Source organism: Anas platyrhynchos, chromosome 30 (genome assembly GCF_047663525.1).
Source record: "Anas platyrhynchos isolate ZD024472 breed Pekin duck chromosome 30, IASCAAS_PekinDuck_T2T, whole genome shotgun sequence".
NCBI classification, from domain to species: Eukaryota; Metazoa; Chordata; class Aves; order Anseriformes; family Anatidae; genus Anas; species Anas platyrhynchos.
In genome coordinates, this window is record NC_092616.1 from 612,825 (window position 1) to 635,196 (window position 22,372).

Genomic DNA, 22,372 nt, shown 5'->3' on the forward strand with positions numbered 1-22,372 from the left:
TATGGTTAGGGGGTTAGGGTTCAGGTTCGGGTTCGGGGTTCCTAAGAGGAGGAAGAGTTCTTCGAGGAGGAGGAGGAGGAGGACGAGCTGGAGGAAGAGCTGGGCGAGGAGGACTTCGAGGAGGAGGAGGAGGAGTTCGAGGAGGAGGAAGGTCTCTCGGAGGAGGAGGACGAGGAGGAGGAAGAGGAGGAGGAGGAAGGCGGCAAGGCTGAGGAAGGCGCCCCCCCCGCGGTGACGCTGCCGGAGGAGGAGGAGGAGGAGGAGTGTCCTGGTTTCAGTTAGCACAGAATTAATTTTCTTCCTAGTAGCTGGTGGAATGTTGTGTTTTGGCTTAGGATGAGAAGAGTGCTGATAACACCCCAATGCTTTAATTGTTGCAGAGCAGTGCTTATACTAAGCCAAGGACATCTCAGCCTTTTGCTCTGTCCTGCCAACGGGCAGGCTGGGGGTGCAGTAAGAGCTGGGAGGGGATGACAGACCCAGGACAGGTGACCCAAACTAGCCAAAGGGGTATTCCATACCATCTGACGTCATGCTAAACAATATATAGGGGTGGCTAGCCGGGGGGAGGGGGCCGGACTGCTCGGGGTTAGGCTGGGCATCGGTCAGCGGGTGGTGAGCAATTGCATTGTGCATCACTTGTTTGTACATACTATTATTACTTTCATATTATCACTATTGTATCATTATTATTATTATTGTTATTATTATTTTTGTTATTATTATTTTCCCTGTCTTATTAAACTGTCTTTATCTCAACTCACGGGCTTCACTTTCCATTTCTCTCCCCCGTCCCAGAGAGGGAGGGGGGAGGGTGAGCGAACGGCTGCGTGGTGTTTAGCTGCCGGCCGGGTTAAACCACGACAGTTTTTTTGGCGCCCAACGTGGGGCCCGAAAGGTTGAGATAACGGCAGATCTGATCAGAGTGTGTTAAACTAAAATTGGTGTAAGAATTAGACCTGCTTAATAGTCACCTGTCATGATGCTGATTGCTTTAATCTCAACTCTGCTGCGCCTGTTTTCCAAATTGAGTATTATAGTACATTATTTTCCGTATTTGCTCTCTGTCGTGTTGTTTATCCTCTCCGGGCCCTGGTTTCAGATCATTATGGTACTGAGTGTTATAGCAATGGCTTATGAGACGATAAGATATCTGGTCATGACTCTAACTTGGTATTTATACTCAGTAACATCGTGGACTCTGTACTTTGGAAACAGTATCTTGGGAACTATTAGCAATTATACCTATTGTTTTTCTCCACTAGAGAGTCAATCTGTGGAGGGAAAAGGGGAAGATAATTTTTCTTACTTGCTTACTCTCCCTTTCTCCTTCACCACCCCTGTATCCTCCTGGATCACTCTGCCTTCCTCCTTCACCACCCTCTTACCCCCTGAGCTTGTCACAATAGCTCTCCAAGATATTGAATATTTTTGGAATACTCAGAGTACCATAGTCTTGTTGTTCTGCCTCATGAATGCACTTCAGGTTCTGCTTAAAGTTAAACAACTACTTGGGAAGCTTATCCGGATATCTGCCCGGAGGCAGGATAGTTGTGGGTGGCAGGGAGTATGGGTGGATATGGGCAGGCATCTAGAGCAGTTGGCACCCCCAGTGTGTTGGAAATTCACCCCTGAACAATGGCAAAATCCTCAAAAACTGGCAGAATGCTTGAAAAAAAGGTGTCATGATTCTGGCAGTTCCAAAGTAACACAAATCATTATAACGTGCTGGGGCCTGGCTCATGCCTATCGAGCTGCCATTGATACTGCTATCAACTTAGTGACAGACCCTGCGGGACTCCAAGCCCTGTGACAGATCCAACGGCCACTGTGACCCCTACGGTGGACTCGGCAGCCGCTCCAGATCCGGTTCCTGCAGCCGCTCCAGATCCGGTTCCTGCAGCTGCTCCAGCTCCAGTTCCTGCAGCCGCTCCAGTCCCAGCTCCTGCAGCCGCTCCAGTCCCAGCTCCTGCAGCCGCTCCAGTCCCAGCTCCTGCAGCCGCTCCAGTCCCAGCTCCTGCAGCTGCTCCAGTCCCAGCTCCTGCAGCCGCTCCAGTCCCAGCTCCTGCAGCCGCTCCAGCTCCAGCTCCTGCAGCCGCTCCAGTCCCAGCTCCTGCAGCCGCTCCAGTCCCAGTTCCTGCAGCCGCTCCAGCTCCAGCTCCTGCAGCCGCTCCAGTCCCAGTTCCTGCAGCCGCTCCAGCTCCAGCTCCTGCAGCCGCTCCAGTCCCAGCTCCTGCAGCCGCTCCAGTCCCAGCTCCTGCAGCCGCTCCAGTCCCAGCTCCTGCAGCCGCTCCAGTCCCAGCTCCTGCAGCCGCTCCAGTCCCAGCTCCTGCAGCCGCTCCAGTCCCAGCTCCTGCAGCCGCTCCAGTCCCAGCTCCTGCAGCCGCTCCAGTCCCAGCTCCTGCAGCCGCTCCAGTCCCAGCTCCTGCAGCCGCTCCAGTCCCAGCTCCTGCAGCCGCTCCAGCTCCGGTTCCTGCAGCCGCTCCAGCTCCGGTTCCTGCAACTGCTCCAGCTCCTGCAGCCGCTCCAACTCCTGTGGCTGTGTCAGAGAAACGAGCTGTAGCAGTGCAAGTTGACCCTGCGGAGGGTATTCCAACCCCTGTGGCAGACCCTGTAACACGGTCAGAGAAACGAGCTGTAGCAGTGCAAGTTGATCCTGCAGAGGGTATTCCAACCCCTGTGGCAGACCCTGTAACAAAGTCAGAGAAACGAGCTGTGGCAGTGCAAGCTGCCCCTGTAGAGAAGGTGAAAAAATGGTATAGAGATTCAGGTCGTTTAGAACGCAGAGAGTCTTCTGCCAATCCAGGTAAGGCTTCTGCCAAAACTAGGTATAGAGATGACGAAGATGACGACGACGCTGGGCCATCAAGGATTCAGGAGGAGGAAGATGAGGATGCCGAAAAAGCAACAGTAACTACCCGAAGCCTAAACGAACGTGAGCTACGAGATGTGCGAAAAGATTTTGGTCGCTGTATAGGTGAGCAGCTTGTCACCTGGCTGCTCCGGTGCTGGGACTCTGGAGCCAATTGTGTGGAATTAGACGGCAGGGAAGCCAAGCGGCTGGGATCCCTTGCTCGAGACGCCGGCATTGACAAAGCAATTGCAGATGGAGCACAATCCACCAGCCTCTGGAGGCGTCTCCTCTCAGCTGTGAGGGAAAGGTATCCCTTCAAGGAAGAACTTTTATGTCTACCAGGCAAGTGGACCACTATGGAGAAGGGAATCCAGTACCTGAGGGAATTAGCCGTACGGGAAGTGATTTATGAGGATCCAGACCAGAGACAAACATCCAAAGATCCAGATGAAGTCAAGTGTACACGACCCATGTGGCGGAAGTTTGTACGGAGTGCACCATCATCATATGCCAGCTCATTGGCAATAATGGCCTGGAAAGAGGATGAGGAACCCACAGTGGATGAAGCGGCTAAACAACTCCGGCAGTACGAAGAAAGTCTTTCCTCTTCCTTACAGGCCTACGTCTCAGCTGTGGAGAAACTTTCTGAAGAGGTCCACCAACTTAAAGAGAATCTATCTTCCCCCCAACCTGAACCAACCGGTGTCCAACGACCAAAAGAGAACACTTGGGAGAAACTTTCTGAAAAGGTTCACCAACTTGAAGAGAGATTATTCTCCTCTGTACCTGTACAAAGCAGTGTCTCAGCTGTCAGGGGTAGGCGTTCACCCACACAAGGAAGACGATATGGTGGGTACTCACCCCGTGCCACCCTGTGGTTTTACTTACGAGACCATGGAGAGGACATGAGAAAATGGGATGGAAAATCTACTGCGACCCTAGAGGCACGGGTATGTGAGTTGCAAAAGAAAACAATCAGGAAAAAGGGATTCTCTGAAAAGTTTGCTGCTCCAACTTCCAGCAGACAGTCCTTCAAACACAGAAACGAAGAAGATTCTGACCAGGATTAGGGGGGCCCTGCCTCCAGCCAGGGGGAGGAAAGGGACAATCGAGTTTATTGGACTGTGTGGATTCGATGGCCTGGCACGTCACACGCACAGAAGTATAAGGCTTTAGTAGACACTGGTGCACAATGTACTATAATGCCATCGAGCTATAAAGGACCAGAGCCCATCTATATTTGTGGAGTGACAGGGGGATCTCAGCAGTTGACTGTATTGGAGGCTGAAGTGAGTCTGACTGGGAATGAGTGGGAAAAGCACCGCATTGTGACTGGTCCGGATGCTCCATGTATCCTTGGCATAGACTATCTTAGAAGAGGATATTGCAAGGACCCAAAAGGGTTCCGGTGGGCTTTTGGTATAGCTGCCTTAGAGACAGAGGGCATTAAACAATTATCTACCTTGCCTGGTCTCTCAGAGGACCCCTCTGTTGTGGGGTTGCTGAGGGTCGAAGAACAGCAAGTGCCAATCGCTACCACAACTGTGCACCGGCGGCAATATCGCACTAACCGAGACTCCCTGATTCCCATCCATAAGCTAATTCGTCAATTGGAGAGCCAAGGAGTGATCAGCAAGACCCATTCACCTTTCAATAGTCCCATATGGCCAGTGCGAAAGTCTAATGGCGAGTGGAGACTAACAGTGGACTATCGTGGCCTGAACGAAGTCACGCCACCACTGAGTGCTGCAGTGCCGGACATGCTGGAACTTCAGTATGAACTTGAGTCAAAGGCAGCCAAGTGGTACGCCACAATTGATATCGCTAATGCATTTTTCTCCATCCCTCTAGCAGCAGAGTGCAGGCCACAATTTGCCTTCACTTGGAGGGGAGTCCAATATACTTGGAATAGGCTGCCCCAGGGGTGGAAACACAGCCCTACCATTTGCCATGGACTGATCCAATCTGCGCTAGAGCAGGGGGAAGCTCCTGAACACCTGCAGTACATCGATGACATTATTGTGTGGGGTGACACAGCAGAGGAAGTTTTCGAGAAAGGGAAGAAAATAGTCCAGATCCTTCTGAAAGCCGGTTTTGCCATAAAACAAAATAAAGTCAAAGGACCTGCACGAGAGATCCAGTTTTTAGGAATAAAATGGCAAGATGGACGTCGTCAAATCCCAATGGATGTGATCAACAAAATAACAGCTATGTCTCCACCAACTAACAAAAAGGAAACACAGACTTTCCTAGGTGTTGTGGGGTTTTGGAGAATGCACATCCCAAATTACAGTCTAATTGTAAACCCGCTCTACCAAGTAACCCGTAAGAAGAATGAGTTTGAATGGGGCCCTGAACAGCGACAAGCCTTTGAACAAATCAAGCAGGAAATAGTCCATGCAGTAGCCCTTGGGCCAGTTCGAACAGGACCAGATGTAAAGAATGTGCTCTACACTGCAGCCGGGGAGAATGGCCCCACCTGGAGCCTCTGGCAGAAAGAACCTGGGGAAACTCGAGGTCGGCCTCTGGGGTTTTGGAGTCGGGGATACAGAGGATCTGAGGCCCGCTATACTCCAACTGAAAAGGAGATATTGGCAGCATATGAAGGAGTTCGATCTGCTTCGGAGGTGGTCGGTACTGAAGCGCAGCTCCTCCTAGCACCCCGATTGCCAGTACTAGGCTGGATGTTCAAGGGAAGGGTCCCCTCTACGCATCATGCAACTGATGCTACATGGAGCAAGTGGGTTGCACTGATTACTCAGCGGGCTCGAATAGGAAACCCCAGTCGCCCAGGAATACTGGAAGTGATCATGGACTGGCCAGAAGGCAAATACTTTGGGATATCATCAGAGGAGGAGGTGGGTCGTGCTGAAGAAGCCCCGCTGTACAACCAGTTACCAGAGAATGAAAAGAAATATGCCCTGTTCACTGATGGGTCCTGTCGTATTGTGGGGAAGCATCGAAGATGGAAGGCTGCTGTATGGAGTCCTACGCGACGAGTTGCAGAAGCTGCTGAGGGAGAAGGTGAATCGAGTCAGTTTGCAGAAGTGAAAGCCATTCAGCTGGCTTTAGACATTGCTGAACGAGAAAAATGGCCAGTTCTCTATCTCTACACCGATTCATGGATGGTAGCAAATGCCCTGTGGGGATGGTTACAGCAATGGAAGCAAAACAACTGGCAGCGTAGGGGCAAACCCATCTGGGCTGCTGCATTGTGGCAAGATATTGCTGCTCGGGTAGAGAACCTGGCTGTGAAAGTACGCCACGTAGATGCTCATGTGCCCAAGAATCGGGCTACTGAAGAACATCAAAACAACCAGCAGGTAGATCAGGCTGCTAAGATTGAAGTAGCTCAGGTGGACCTGGATTGGCAGCATAAAGGTGAATTATTTATAGCCCGATGGGCCCATGACACCTCAGGCCATCAAGGTAGAGATGCAACATACAGATGGGCTCGTGATCGAGGGGTGGACTTGACCATGGACGCTATAGCACAGGTTATTCATGACTGTGAAACATGTGCTGCAATCAAGCAAGCCAAACGGTCAAAGCCTCTTTGGTATGGAGGACGGTGGCTGAAATATAAATATGGAGAGGCCTGGCAGATTGATTACATCACACTCCCTCAAACTCGTAATGGCAAGCGCCACGTACTTACAATGGTGGAAGCAACCACCGGATGGCTGGAAACATACCCAGTGCCTCATGCCACCGCCCGGAATACCATCCTGGGCCTTGAAAAGCAAGTCCTATGGCGACATGGCACCCCAGAAAGAATAGAGTCAGACAATGGGACTCACTTCCGAAACAACCTTATAGACACTTGGGCCAAAGAACATGGTATTGAATGGGTGTATCACATCCCCTATCATGCACCAGCCTCCGGGAAAGTTGAACGATACAATGGCCTGTTAAAGACTACCTTGAAAGCAATGGGCGCTGGGACGTTCAAAAACTGGGATACGCATTTGGCAAAGGCCACCTGGTTAGTCAATACTAGGGGATCTACCAACCGAGCTGGACCTGCCCAATCAAACCTGTTACGTACTGTAGATGGGGATAAAGTTCCTGTAGTGCATGTAAAAAATATGCTGGGTAAAACAGTCTGGGCTACTCCTGCCTCAGGAAAAGGCAAACCTATTCGTGGAATTGTTTTTGCTCAGGGACCTGGATACACTTGGTGGGTGATGCAAAAGAACGGAGAGGTCCGGTGTGTACCTCAAGGAGATTTAATACTGGGTGAGAATAGCCCATGAACTGAATTGTACCATGTTAATTAGTATATTATACTGTATGTTATCACTACCATGATTACTATAGGTGACTAATTAGAATGTATGGAAAAGAGTGTAACCTGAGCATGACATAAATGGTATGGAATAAGGGGTGGATAGATGTCCTGGTTTCAGTTAGCACAGAATTAATTTTCTTCCTAGTAGCTGGTGGAATGTTGTGTTTTGGCTTAGGATGAGAAGAGTGCTGATAACACCCCAATGCTTTAATTGTTGCAGAGCAGTGCTTATACTAAGCCAAGGACATCTCAGCCTTTTGCTCTGTCCTGCCAACGGGCAGGCTGGGGGTGCAGTAAGAGCTGGGAGGGGACGACAGACCCAGGACAGGTGACCCAAACTAGCCAAAGGGGTATTCCATACCATCTGACGTCATGCTAAACAATATATAGGGGTGGCTAGCCGGGGGGAGGGGGCCGGACTGCTCGGGGTTAGGCTGGGCATCGGTCAGCGGGTGGTGAGCAATTGCATTGTGCATCACTTGTTTGTACATACTATTATTACTTTCATATTATCACTATTGTATCATTATTATTATTATTGTTATTATTATTTTTGTTATTATTATTTTCCCTGTCTTATTAAACTGTCTTTATCTCAACTCACGGGCTTCACTTTCCATTTCTCTCCCCCGTCCCAGAGAGGGAGGGGGGAGGGTGAGCGAACGGCTGCGTGGTGTTTAGCTGCCGGCCGGGTTAAACCACGACAAGGAGGAAGAGGAGACAGGCGCCCTGCTGATGGAGGTGGATGAAGGCCAGCCCCCCCCCTGCGAGGAGGAGGAGGAGGAAGGGGGGGGGGCAGCAGCCCCCAGCGAATCAGGAGGAGGAGGAGGAGATGATGGGGGGGAGGAAGGGCGGCTCCCCCCGGGTAGCCCCTAGCCCCCCCCGCCCCCCCCCGAGGGTCCCCCCCCAGCCCTGGAAGCTGCGCCCCCCCCTCGCCCTCCGGAGCCGCCCCCCCCCGAGGGGCCCAAGGGGGACGGGGGCAGCCCCGACCCCCCCCCCCCGCACCCCCCCCGGACCCCCCCCAGCTGCAGGGAGAGGAGGAGGAGGAGGAGGAAGAGCCCCCGCCCCCCCCGGGCAAGGGAGAGGTGAGTGTGGGGGGGTTTGGGGCAAGATTGGGGGGTTTTGGGGCAGTTTGTGTGGAACTGGGGTGGTTTGGGGCAAGATCGAGCGGGTTTGGGACAGTTTTGGGTGTGATTGAGGTGGTTTGGGGCAAGATGGGGTGGTTTTGGGGCACTTGGGGTGAGAAGGGGGTGGTGGGGGTGGGATGGGGTGGGGTCAGGGGTCGGGGGTCAGGCGCTGACCCCGCTGTGCCCCCAGGCCCCCGACCCCACGGCCTCCATGCTGGCTGACTTCATCGACTGCCCCCCCGACGCCGCCCTGTGACCCCGCCGGGACCCCCCCAACCTCAGAGCCCCCCCAGAGCCCCTTCCCTGCCCCTCACCAGACCCCGACCCCCCCAGAACAAAATAAAGTTTCTAGAACCTTCCTCTCGGTGCCTTTGCGTTGGTTTTTGATGGGCGAAAGGGGCTGGGAAGGCTTTGAGTACAAGTGAACTCCCCGGGGGAGCCTTTACGCAGCCCCACATGCAACTGGACTCTCCGGGTTCGCTGTTCCTGAGCAAACCTAAACGTAGCCCTAGCCGTCATCGGAGACGAATGAAAAATCAGGCCCCAGGAAATGCGTTCCGATGGGGACGGACATACAGACAGCTGGGGATGGTCATACAGAGAGGAGTGGTTGGAGAGCTGCCAGGCAGAGAAGGACCTGGGAGTGATGGTGGACAGTCGGCTGAATATGAGCCAGCAGTGTGCTCAGGTGGCCAAGAAGGCCAACGGCATCCTGGCTTGTATCAGAAACAGTGTGACCAGCAGGGCTAGGGAGGTGATTGTCCCCCTGTACTCGGCTCTGGTGAGGCCGCACCTCGAGTACTGTGTTCAGTTTTGGGCCCCTCGCTACAAGAAGGACATCGAGGTGCTTGAGCGGGTCCAAAGAAGGGCAACGAAGCTGGTGAGGGGCCTGGAGAACAAGTCCTACAAGGATCGGCTGAGAGAGCTGGGCTTGTTCAGCCTGGAGAAGAGGAGGCTCAGGGGCGACCTTATTGCTCTCTACAGATACCTTAAAGGAGGCTGTAGCGAGGTGGGGGTTGGTCTGTTCTCCCACATGCCTGGTGACAGGACGGGGGGGAATGGGCTAAAATTGTGCCAGGGGAGTTTTAGGTTAGACGTTAGGAAGAATTTCTTTACCGAAAGGGTTGTTAGGCACTGGAATGGGCTGCCCAGGGAAGTGGTGGAGTCACCATCCCTGGAAGTCTTCAAAAGACGTTTAGATGTAGAGCTTAGGGTTACGGTTTAGTGGGGACTGTTAGTGTTAGGTCAGAGGTTGGACTCGATAATCTTGAGGTCTCTTCCAACCTAGAAATTCTGTGATTCTGTGGATGAGCCTGTTGAAACTAATTCCAGTTGAGAAAGTTTCAGTTACTAGCTTGGTGATATTGTCAGTTCAATATTCAAAGCTGCAGCAAAAGCGAAAGGGGATTTTTGCTTCTAGAAACACCCCAGGTCTCCTGCCTGCACTCTGCGTGCTGTTGAGCTAAGCCATAAAAATAAGTAAATAAAGCACAGCTGCTGCTCCTCTTTCTGATGTCCTGTGCTTTGCCCCTCCCCTTTCCCAGGTGATTGGGTTTGGGTGCTGGGGGCGGGGGCAAAAGGTATATGAGCCCCAGGCATGCCACCAGAGAGCTCCTTCTGCCTGGGCTGCTCTTTGGGGTAAGTGCTTTGTGTTTCCTTCAGTCAGTTGCAGGGTTCTTTAGGTGGGTCAAAGTCTATGGATTTCTGGATTTTAAGTGCTTGGAATTCACTTAATAGAGCTCTATTTAGCAGAGGCCGCTGGCTCACTGTTTTTTGGGGTGGTGGGACACTCTTCTGGTTTTGACCTATACTTCAATCTCTAAATGTATAAACCCACCTGTGTAACTCTCCTGAGGACTAAAAGCAGCTTGATTGCATGGTACCTGTGGCTCGGCAGCGTAGATACGCAGCATTGCCAAGAGACTGAGCAGGGTTGTATCAGAGTCTCCTCTTTCATCTGCCAAGGGTGAGTCTGTGATTACCCCTGCCGGGGCTGCTGTGTGTGCATGTCTTTTTGGCATTTATGGAGCTCAGTCGTTTTTTTTTTTCTGTCTGTTTATGTTCTAACTTTTTGGTTTTTTGAGGGGCGCATAGTGTGTGTGCTGAGCGTGGGTGGCAGGAGGAGGTGGGGAGCTGCTCAGGACGGGAAGGTTTGGTTTCTAGGAGTACGCGGCATCCTTCCTGTGCGACGTGACTAATTGTTGGGCTGGAACGTTCCAGCTTTTGTGTGTCTTAAGCAACGTAGCTTGTGCAGTGTGTTGTGTGGCCCGGGCAGAGTTTGCCGTGGCGCTGTGAGCGAAGATTCTGAGTTAGAGCTGGTGAGCAGCTGAAGAATTGGAGCTGGGAAGAGAGAGGCATGGCAGCAGGTACGCTGTGGCTGTGAGTTTAGGGTTAGATCCAGGCTTCGGGTTAGGCTTTGGGTTCGGGTTAGGGTTAGGGTTCGGTCTCCCATGGGCGATGTTTCGGCTTGCTCAGGAACAGCGAACACGGAGGGTCCAGTGTCATGTGGGGCTGCGTAAAGGCTCCCCTGGGGAGTTTTTGTACCCAATGCCTTCCTTTGGTGACACTTTTGGATGGTCCAAAGGGGCTTGCAACGCGTTTTCTGGGGCCCGGTTTTTCAGTCTTCTCCCATGCCGGCTAGGGATATATATAGTGTTGCTCGGAAACAGCGAACCCGGAGGTTCCAGTTGCATGTGGGGCTGCGTAAAGGCTCCCCTGGGGAGTTTTTGTACCCAATGCCTTCCTTTGGTGACACTTTTGGATGGTTCAAAGGGGCTTGCAACGCGTTTTCTGGGGCCCGGTTTTTCAGTCTTCTGCCGTGCCGGCTAGTGATATATTTAGTGTTGCTCGGAAACAGCGAACCCGGAGGTTCCAGTTGCATGTGGGGCTGCGTAAAGGCTCCCCTGGGGAGTTTTTGTACCCAATGCCTTCCTTTGGTGACACTTTTGGATGGTCCAAAGGGGCTTGCAACGCGTTTTCTGGGGCCCGGTTTTTCAGTCTTCTCCCATGCCGGCTAGGGATATGTTTAGGGATGCTCGGAAACAGCAAACCAGGAGGGTCCAGTTGCATGTGGGGCTGCGTAAAGGCTCCCCTGGGGAGTTCACTTGTACCCAAAGCCTTCCTTTGGTGACACTTTTGAATGGTCCAAAGGGGCTCAGAACGCATTTCCTGGGGCTTGATTTTTCACTCATCTCCGATGACGGCTAGGGTTATGTTTAGGGATGCTCGGAAACAGTGAACCCGGAGGGTTCAGTTGCATGTGGGGCTGCGTAAAGGCTTCCCTGGGGAGTTCACTTGTACCCAAAGCCTTCCTTTGGTGACCCTTTTGGATGGTCCAAAGGGGCTTGCGACGTGTTTCCCTGGGCCTGATTTTTCAGGTGTCTTCGATGCCGGTTAGTGCTATGTTTAGGGATGCTCGGAAACAGCGAACCCGGAGGTCCAGTTGCATGTGGGGCTGCGTAAAGGTTCCCCTGGGGAGTTCACTTATACCCAAAGCCTTCCTTTGGTGACACTTTTGGATGGTCCAAAGGGGCTTGCGACGTGTTTCCCTGGGCCTGATTTTTCAGGTGTCTTCGATGCCGGCTAGGGCTATGTTTAGGGTTGCTCGGAAACAGTGAACCCGGAGGGTCCAGTTGCATGTGGGGCTGCGTAAAGGCTCCCCTGGGGAGTTCACTTGTACCCAAAGCCTTTTTTTGGGGGCACTTTTGGATGGGCGAAAAGGGCTCAGAACGCATTTCCTGGGGCCTGATTTTTCACTCGTCTCCGATGACGGCTAGGGCTACGTTTAGGTTTGCTCAGGAACAGCGAACCCGGAGGGTCCAGTTGCATGTGGGGCTGCGTAAAGGCTCCCCTGGGGAGTTCAACTGTACCCAAAGCCTTCCTTTGGGGGCACTTTTGGATGGTCCAAAGGAGCTCGGAACGCATTTCCTGGGGCCTGATTTTTCACTCGTCTCCGATGACGGCTAGGGCTACGTTTAGGTTTGCTCAGGAACAGCGAACCCGGAGGGTCCAGTTGCATGTGGGGCTGCGTAAAGGCTCCCCTGGGGAGTTCTCTTGTACCCAAAGCCTTTCTTTGGGGGCACTTTTGGATGGGCGAAAAGAGCTCGCAACGGATTTCCTGGGGCCTGATTTTTCACTCGTCTTCGATGCCGGCTAGGGATATGTTTAGGGATGTTCGGAAACAGTGAACCCGGAGGGTCCAGTTGCATGTGGGGCTGCGTAAAGGCTCCCCTGGGGAGTTCACTTGTACCCAAAGCCTTCCTTTGGTGACACTTTTGGATGGTCCAAAGGGGCTTGCAACGCGTTTCCCTGGGCCTAATTTTTCAGGTGTCTTCGATGGCGGCTAGGGCTATGTTTAGGGATGCTCGGAAACAGCGAACCCGGAGGGTCCAGTTGCATGTGGGGCTGCGTAAAGGCTCCCCTGGGGAGTTCACTTGTACCCAAAACCTTCCTTTGGTGACACTTTTGGATGGTCCAAAGGGACTCGCAACGCATTTTCTGGGGCCTGGTTTTTCAGTCTTCTCCCATACCGGCTAGGGATATATTCAGGGTTGCTCGGAAACAGCGAACCCGGAGGGTCCAGTTGCATGTGGGGCTGCGTAAAGGCTCCCCTGGGGAGTTCACTTGTACCCAATGCCTTCCTTTGGTGACACTTTTGGATGGTCCAAAGGGGCTTGCAACGCGTTTTCTGGGGCCCGGTTTTTCAGTCTTCTCCCATGCCGGCTAGGGATATATTTAGGGTTGCTCGGAAAAATCGAACCCGGAGGGTCCAGTTGCATGTGGGGCTGCGTAAAGGCTCCCCTGGGGAGTTCTCTTGTACCCAAAGCCTTCCTATGGGGGCACTTTTGGAATGGCAAAACGGGGCTCGGAACGCATTTCCTGGGGCCTGATGTTTCATTCGTCTTCGATGCCGGCTAGGGCTATGTTTAGGGATGCTCGGAAACAGTGAACCAGGAGGGTCCAGTTGCATGTGGGGCTGCGTAAAGGCTCCCCTGGGGAGTTCACTTGTACCCAAAGCCTTCCTTTGGTGACACTTTTGGATGGTCCAAAGGGGCTTCAAACGCGTTTTCTGGGGCCCCGTTTTTCAGTCTTCTCCGATGACGGCTAGGTCTATGTTTAGGGATGCTCAGAAACAGCGAACCCGGAGGGTCCAGTTGCATGTGGGGCTGCGTAAAGGCTCCCCTGGGGAGTTCACTTGTACCCAAAGCCTTCCTTTGGTGACACTTTTGGATGGTCCAAAGGACTCGAAACGCTTTTTCTGGGGCCTGATTTTTCAGTCGTCTTCGATGCCGGCTAGGGCTATGTTTAGGGATGCTCGGAAAGAGCGAACCCGGAGGGTCCAGTTGCATGTGGGGCTGCGTAAAGGCTCCCCTGGGGAGTTCTCTTGTACCCAAAGCCTTCATTTGGAGGCACTTTTGGATGGGTGAAAAGGGCTCAGAACTCATTTCCTGGGGCCTGATTTTTTAGTCGTCTTCGATGCCGGCTAGGGCTATGTTTAGAGATGCTCGGAAACAGCGAACCCCGAGGGTCCAGTTGCATGTGGGGCTGCGTAAAGGCTCCCCTGGGGAGTTCACTTGTACCCAAAACCTTCCTTTTGTGACACTTTTCGATGCTCCAAAGGGACTCGCAACGCTTTTTCTGGGGCCCGGTTTTTCAGTCTTCTCCCATACCGGCTAGGGATATATTCAGAGTTGCTCGGAAACAGCGAACCCGGAGGGTCCAGTTGCATGTGGGACTGCGTAAAGGCTCCCCTGGGAAGTTCACTTGTACACACTGCCTTCCTTTGGTGAAACTTTTGGATGGTCCAAAGGGGCTCGCAACGCATTTCCTGGGGCCTGATTTTTCACTCGTCTCCGATGACGGCTAGGGCTATGTTTAGGGATGCTCGGAAACAGCGAACCCGGAGGGTCCAGTTGCATGTGGGGCTGCGTAAAGGCTCCCCTGGGGAGTTCTCTTGTACCCAAAGCCTTCCTTTGGTTACACTTTTGAATGGTCCAAAGGGGCTCAGAACGCATTTCCTGGGGCTTGATTTTTCACTCATCTCCGATGACGGCTAAGGTTATGTTTAGGGATGCTCGGAAACAGTGAACCCAGAGGGTCCAGTTGCATGTGGGGCTGCGTAAAGGCTCCCCTGGGGAGTTCACTTGTACCCAAAGCCTTCCTTTGGGGGCACTTTTGGATGGTCCAAAGGGGCTCGCAACGCATTTCCTGGGGCCTGATTTTTCACTCGTCTCCGATGACAGCTAGGGCTACGTTTAGGTTTGCTCAGGAACAGCAAACCCGGAGGGTCCAGTTGCATGTGGGGCTGCGTAAAGGCTCCCCTGGGGAGTTCTCTTGTACCCAAAGCCTTCCTTTGGGGTCACTTTTGGATGGGCGAAAAGGGCTCGCAACGCATTTCCTGGGGCCTGATTTTTCAGTCGTCTTCGATGCCGGCTAGGGCTATGTTTAGGGATGCTCGGAAATAGTGAACCCGGAGGGTCCAGTTGCATACAGGGCTGCGTAAAGTCTTCCCTGGGGAGTTCACTTGTACCCAAAGCCTTCCTTTGGTGACACTTTTGGATGGTCCAAAGGGGCTTGCAACGTGTTTCCCTGGGCCTGATTTTTCAGGTGTCTTCGATGCCGCTTAGGGCTATGTTTAGGGATGCTAGGAAACAGCGAACCCGGAGGTCCAGTTGCATGTGGGGCTGCGTAAAGGCTCCCCTGGGGAGTTCACTTGTACCCAGAGCCTTCCTTTGGTGACACTTTTGGATGGTCCAAAGGGACTCGCAACGCTTTTTCTGGGACCCGGTTTTTCAGTCTTCTCCCATGCCGGCTAGGGATATATTCAGGGTTGCTCGGAAACAGCGAACCCGGAGGGTCCAGTTGCATGTGGGGCTGCGTAAAGGCTCCCCTGGGGAGTTCACTTGTACCCAAAGCCTTCCTTTGGGGGCACATTTGGATGGGCGAAAAGGGCACGCAACGCATTTCCTTGGGCCTGATTTTTCAGTTGTCTTCGATGCCGGCTAGGGCTATGTTTAGGGATGCTCGGAAACAGCGAACCCGGAGGGTCCAGTTGCATGTGGGGCTGCGTAAAGGCTCCCCTGGGGAGTTCACTTGTACCCAATGCCTTCCTTTGGTGACACTTTTGGATGGTCCAAAGGGGCTTTCAACGCGTTTTCTGGGGCCCGGTTTTTCAGTCTTCTCCCATGCCGGCTAGGGATATATTCAGGGTTGCTCGGAAACAGCGAACCCGGAGGTTCCAGTTGCATGTGGGTCTGCGTAAAGGCTCCCCTGGGGAGTTCACTTGTACCCAATGCCTTTCTTTGGTGACAGTTTTGGATGGGCGAAAAGGGCTCGCAACGCATTTCCTGGGGCCTGATTTTTCACTCGTCTCCGCTGACGGCTATGGCTACGTTTAGGTTTGTTAAGGAACAGCGAACCCGGAGGGTGCAGTTGCATGTGGGGCTACGTAAAGGCTCCCCTGGGGAGTTCTCTTGTACCCAAAGCCTTCCTTTGGGGTCACTTTTGGATGGTCCAAAGGGGCTCGCAACGCATTTCCTGGGGCCTGATTTTTCACTCTTCTCCAATGACAGCTAGGGCTACGTTTAGGTTTGCTCAGGAACAGCAAACCCGGAGGGTCCAGTTGCATGTGGGGCTGCGTAAAGGCTCCCCTGGGGAGTTCACTTGTACCCAAAGCCTTCCTTTGGGGGCACTTTTGGATGGGCGATAAGGGGCTTGCAACACCTTTCCTGGGGCCTGATATTTCATTCGTCATGGATGCCGGCTAGGTCTATATTTAGGGTTGCTCGGAAAAATCGAACCCGAAGGGTCCAGTTGCATGAGGGGCTGCGTAAAGGCTTCCCTGGGGAGTTCACTTGTACCCAAAGCCTTCCTTTGGTGACACTTTTGGATGGTCCAAAGGGGCTTGCAACGCGTTTTCTGGGGCCCAGTTTTTCTGCCTTCTCCCATGCCGGCTAGGGATATATTTAGGGTTGCTCGGAAACAGCGAACCCGGAGGTTCCAGTTGCATGTGGGGCTGCGTAAAGGCTCCCCTGGGGAGTTCTCCTGTACCCAAAGCCTTCCTTTGGGGGCACTTTTGGATGGGCGAAAAGGGCTCGCAACGCATTTCCTGGGGCCTGATTTTTCAGTCGTCTTTGATGCCGGCTAGGGCTATGTTTAGGGATGCTCGGAAGCAGCGAACCCGGAGGGTCCAGTTGCATGTGGGTCTGCGTAAAGGCTCCCCTGGGGAGTTTACTTGTACACAAAGACTTCCTTTGGTGACATTTTTGGATGGTCTTAAGGGGCTAACAACGCGTTTCCCTGCGCCTGATTTTTCAGTCGTGTTCGATGCCGACTAGGGCTATGTTTAGGGATGCTCGGAAACAGCGAGCCCGGAGGGTCCAGTTGCATGTGGGGCTGCGTAAAGGCTTCCCTGGGGAGTTCACTTGTACCCAAAGCCTTCCTTTGGTGACACTTTTGGATGGTCCAAAGGGACTCGCAAAGCTTTTTCTGGGGCCTTATTTTTCAGTCGTCTTCGATGCCGTCTAGGGCTATGTATAGGGATGCTCGGAAACAGCGAACCCGAAGGGTCCAGTTGCATGTGAGGCTGCGTAAAGGCTCCACTGGGGAGTTCACTTGTACCCAAAGCCTTCCTTTGGTGACACTTTTGGATGCTCCAAAGGGGCTTGCAACGCGTTTTCTGGGGCCCCGTTTTTCAGTCTTCTCCGATGACGGCTAGGTCTATGTTTAGGGATGCGCGGAAACAGCAAACCCGGAGGGTCCAGTTGCATGTGGGGCTGCGTAAAGGCTCCCCTGGGGAGTTCACTTGTACCCAAAGCCTTCCTTTGGTGACACTTTTGGATGGTCCAAAGGGACTCGAAACGCTTTTTCTGGGGCCTGATTTTTCAGTCGTCTTCGATGCCGGCTAGGGCTATGTTTAGGGATGCTAGGAAACAGCGAACCCGGAGGGTCCAGTTGCATGTGGGGCTGCGTAAAGGCTCCCCTGGGGAGTTCTCTTGTACCCAAAGCCTTCATTTGCAGGCACTTTTGGATGGGTGAAAAGGGCTCAGAACTCATTTCCTGGGGCCTGATTTTTTAGTCGTCTTCGATGCCGGCTAGGGCTATGTTTAGAGATGCTCGGAAACAGCGAACCCCGAGGGTCCAGTTGCATGTGGGGCTGCGTAAAGGCTCCCCTGGGGAGTTCACTTGTACCCAAAACCTTCCTTTTGTGACACTTTTCGATGCTCCAAAGGGACTCGCAACGCTTTTTCTGGGGCCCGGTTTTTCAGTCTTCTCCCATACCGGCTAGGGATATATTCAGAGTTGCTCGGAAACAGCGAACCCGGAGGGTCCAGTTGCATGTGGGACTGCGTAAAGGCTCCCCTGGGAAGTTCACTTGTACACACTGCCTTCCTTTGGTGAAACTTTTGGATGGTCCAAAGGGGCTCGCAACGCATTTCCTGGGGCCTGATTTTTCACTCGTCTCCTATGACGGCTAGGGCTATGTTTAGGAATGCTCGGAAACAGCGAACCCGGAGGGTCCAGTTGCATGTGGGGCTGCGTAAAGGCTCCCCTGGGGAGTTCACTTGTACCCAAAGCCTTCCTTTGGGGGCACTTTTGGATGGTCCAAAGGGGCTCGCAACGCATTTCCTGGGGCCTGATTTTTCACTCGTCTCCGATGACAGCTAGGGCTACGTTTAGGTTTGCTCAGGAACAGCAAACCCGGAGGGTCCAGTTGCATGTGGGGCTGCGTAAAGGCTCCCCTGGGGAGTTCTCTTGTACCCAAAGCCTTCCTTTGGGGTCACTTTTGGATGGGCGAAAAGGGCTCGCAACGCATTTCCTGGGGCCTGATTTTTCAGTCGTCTTCGATGCCGGCTAGGGCTATGTTTAGGGATGCTCGGAAATAGTGAACCCGGAGGGTCCAGTTGCATACAGGGCTGCGTAAAGTCTTCCCTGGGGAGTTCACTTGTACCCAAAGCCTTCCTTTGGTGACACTTTTGGATGGTCCAAAGGGGCTTGCAACGTGTTTCCCTGGGCCTGATTTTTCAGGTGTCTTCGATGCCGCTTAGGGCTATGTTTAGGGATGCTAGGAAACAGCGAACCCGGAGGTCCAGTTGCATGTGGGGCTGCGTAAAGGCTCCCCTGGGGAGTTCACTTGTACCCAGAGCCTTCCTTTGGTGACACTTTTGGATGGTCCAAAGGGACTCGCAACGCTTTTTCTGGGACCCGGTTTTTCAGTCTTCTCCCATGCCGGCTAGGGATATATTCAGGGTTGCTCGGAAACAGCGAACCCGGAGGGTCCAGTTGCATGTGGGGCTGCGTAAAGGCTCCCCTGGGGAGTTCACTTGTACCCAAAGACTTCCTTTGGGGGCACATTTGGATGGGCGAAAAGGGCACGCAACGCATTTCCTTGGGCCTGATTTTTCAGTTGTCTTCGATGCCGGCTAGGGCTATGTTTAGGGATGCTCGGAAACAGCGAACCCGGAGGGTCCAGTTGCATGTGGGGCTGCGTAAAGGCTCCCCTGGGGAGTTCACTTGTACCCAATGCCTTCCTTTGGTGACACTTTTGGATGGTCCAAAGGGGCTTTCAACGCGTTTTCTGGGGCCCGGTTTTTCAGTCTTCTCCCATGCCGGCTAGGGATATATTCAGGGTTGCTCGGAAACAGCGAACCCGGAGGTTCCAGTTGCATGTGGGTCTGCGTAAAGGCTCCCCTGGGGAGTTCACTTGTACCCAATGCCTTTCTTTGGTGACAGTTTTGGATGGGCGAAAAGGGCTCGCAACGCATTTCCTGGGGCCTGATTTTTCACTCGTCTCCGCTGACGGCTATGGCTACGTTTAGGTTTGTTAAGGAACAGCGAACCCGGAGGGTGCAGTTGCATGTGGGGCTACGTAAAGGCTCCCCTGGGGAGTTCTCTTGTACCCAAAGCCTTCCTTTGGGGTCACTTTTGGATGGTCCAAAGGGGCTCGCAACGCATTTCCTGGGGCCTGATTTTTCACTCTTCTCCAATGACAGCTAGGGCTACGTTTAGGTTTGCTCAGGAACAGCAAACCCGGAGGGTCCAGTTGCATGTGGGGCTGCGTAAAGGCTCCCCTGGGGAGTTCACTTGTACCCAAAGCCTTCCTTTGGGGGCACTTTTGGATGGGCGATAAGGGGCTTGCAACACCTTTCCTGGGGCCTGATTTTTCACTCGTCTCCGCTGACGGCTATGGCTACGTTTAGGTTTGTTAAGGAACAGCGAACCCGGAGGGTGCAGTTGCATGTGGGGCTACGTAAAGGCTCCCCTGGGGAGTTCTCTTGTACCCAAAGCCTTCCTTTGGGGTCACTTTTGGATGGTCCAAAGGGGCTCGCAACGCATTTCCTGGGGCCTGATTTTTCACTCTTCTCCAATGACAGCTAGGGCTACGTTTAGGTTTGCTCAGGAACAGCAAACCCGGAGGGTCCAGTTGCATGTGGGGCTGCGTAAAGGCTCCCCTGGGGAGTTCACTTGTACCCAAAGCCTTCCTTTGGGGGCACTTTTGGATGGGCGATAAGGGGCTTGCAACACCTTTCCTGGGGCCTGATATTTCATTCGTCATCGATGCCGGCTAGGGCTATATTTAGGGTTGCTCGGAAAAATCGAACCCGGTGGGTCCAGTCGCATGTGGGGCTGCGTAAAGGCTTCCCTGGGGAGTTCACTTGTACCCAAAGCCTTCCTTTGGTGACACTTTTGGATGGTCCAAAGGGGCTTGCAACGCGTTTTCTGGGGCCCAGTTTTTCTGCCTTCTCCCATGCCGGCTAGGGATATATTTAGGGTTGCTCGGAAACAGCGAACCTGGAGGTTCCAGTTGCATGTGGGGCTGCGTAAAGGCTCCCCTGGGGAGTTCTCCTGTACCCAAAGCCTTCCTTTGGGGGCACTTTTGGATGGGCGAAAAGGGCTCGCAACGCATTTCCTGGGGCCTGATTTTTCAGTCGTCTTCGATGCCGGCTAGGGCTATGTTTAGGGATGCTCGGAAACAGCGAGCCCGGAGGGTCCAGTTGCATGTGGGGCTGCGTAAAGGCTTCCCTGGGGAGTTCACTTGTACCCAAAGCCTTCCTTTGGTGACACTTTTGGATGGTCCAAAGGGACTCGCAAAGCTTTTTCTGGGGCCTTATTTTTCAGTCGTCTTCGATGCCGTCTAGGGCTATGTTTAGGGATGCGCGGAAACAGCGAACCCGGAGGGTCCAGTTGCATGTGAGGCTGCGTAAAGGCTCCACTGGGGAGTTCACTTGTACCCAAAGCATTCCTTTGGTGACACTTTTGGATGCTCCAAAGGGGCTTCAAACGCGTTTTCTGGGGCCCCGTTTTTCAGTCTTCTCCGATGACGGCTAGGTCTATGTTTAGGGATGCGCGGAAACAGCGAACCCGGAGGGTCCAGTTGCATGTGGGGCTGCGTAAAGGCTTCCCTGGGGAGTTCACTTGTACCCAAAGCCTTCCTTTGGGGGCACTTTTGGATGGGCGATAAGGGGCTTGCAACACCTTTCCTGGGGCCTGATATTTCATTCGTCTTCGATGCCGGCTAGGGCTATGTTTAGGGATGCTCGGAAACAGCGAACCCGGAGGGTCCAGTTGCATGTGGGGCTGCGTAAAGGCTCCCCTGGGGAGTTCACTTGTACCCAAAGCCTTCCTTTGGTGACACTTTTGGATGGTCCAAAGGGACTCGAAACGCTTTTTCTGGGGCCTGATTTTTCAGTCGTCTTCGATGCCGGCTAGGGCTATGTTTAGGGATGCTCGGAAAGAGCGAACCCGGAGGGTCCAGTTGCATGTGGGGCTGCGTAAAGGCTCCCCTGGGGAGTTCTCTTGTACCCAAAGCCTTCATTTGGAGGCACTTTTGGATGGGTGAAAAGGGCTCAGAACTCATTTCCTGGGGCCTGATTTTTTAGTCGTCTTCGATGCCGGCTAGGGCTATGTTTAGAGATGCTCGGAAAGAGCGAACCCGGAGGGTCCAGTTGCATGTGGGACTGCGTAAAGGCTCCCCTGGGAAGTTCACTTGTACACACTGCCTTCCTTTGGTGAAACTTTTGGATGGTCCAAAGGGGCTCAGAACGCATTTCCTGGGGCTTGATTTTTCACTCATCTCCGATGACGGCTCTGGTTATGTTTAGGGATGCTCGGAAACAGTGAACCCAGAGGGTCCAGTTGCATGTGGGGCTGCGTAAAGGCTCCCCTGGGGAGTTCTCTTGTACCCAAAGCCTTCCTTTGGTTACACTTTTGAATGGTCCAAAGGGGCTCAGAACGCATTTCCTGGGGCTTGATTTTTCACTCATCTCCGATGACGGCTATGGTTATGTTTAGGGATGCTCGGAAACAGTGAACCCAGAGGGTCCAGTTGCATGTGGGGCTGCGTAAAGGCTCCCCTGGGGAGTTCACTTGTACCCAAAGCCTTCCTTTGGGGGCACTTTTGGATGGGCAATAAGGGGCTTGCAACACATTTCCTGGGGCCTGATATTTCAGTCGTCATCGATGCCGGCTAGGGCTATATTTAGGGTTGCTCGGAAAAATCGAACCCGGAGGGTCCAGTTGCATGTGGGGCTGCGTAAAGGCTCCCCTGGGGAGTTCACTTGTACCCAAAGCCTTCCTTTGGGGGCACTTTTGGATGGTCCAAAGGGGCTCGCAACGCATTTCCTGGGGCCTGATTTTTCACTCGTCTCCGATGACAGCTAGGGCTACGTTTAGGTTTGCTCAGGAACAGCAAACCTGGAGGGTCCAGTTGCATGTGGGGCTGCGTAAAGGCTCCCCTGGGGAGTTCTCTTGTACCCAAAGCCTTCCTTTGGGGTCACTTTTGGATGGGCGAAAAGGGCTAGCAACGCATTTCCTGGGGCCTGATTTTTCAGTCGTCTTCGATGCCGGCTAGGGCTATGTTTAGGGATGCTCGGAAATAGTGAACCCGGAGGGTCCAGTTGCATACAGGGCTGCGTAAAGTCTTCCCTGGGGAGTTCACTTGTACCCAAAGCCTTCCTTTGGTGACACTTTTGGATGGTCCAAAGGGGCTTGCAACGTGTTTCCCTGGGCCTGATTTTTCAGGTGTCTTCGATGCCGCTTAGGGCTATGTTTAGGGATGCTAGGAAACAGCGAACCCGGAGGTCCAGTTGCATGTGGGGCTGC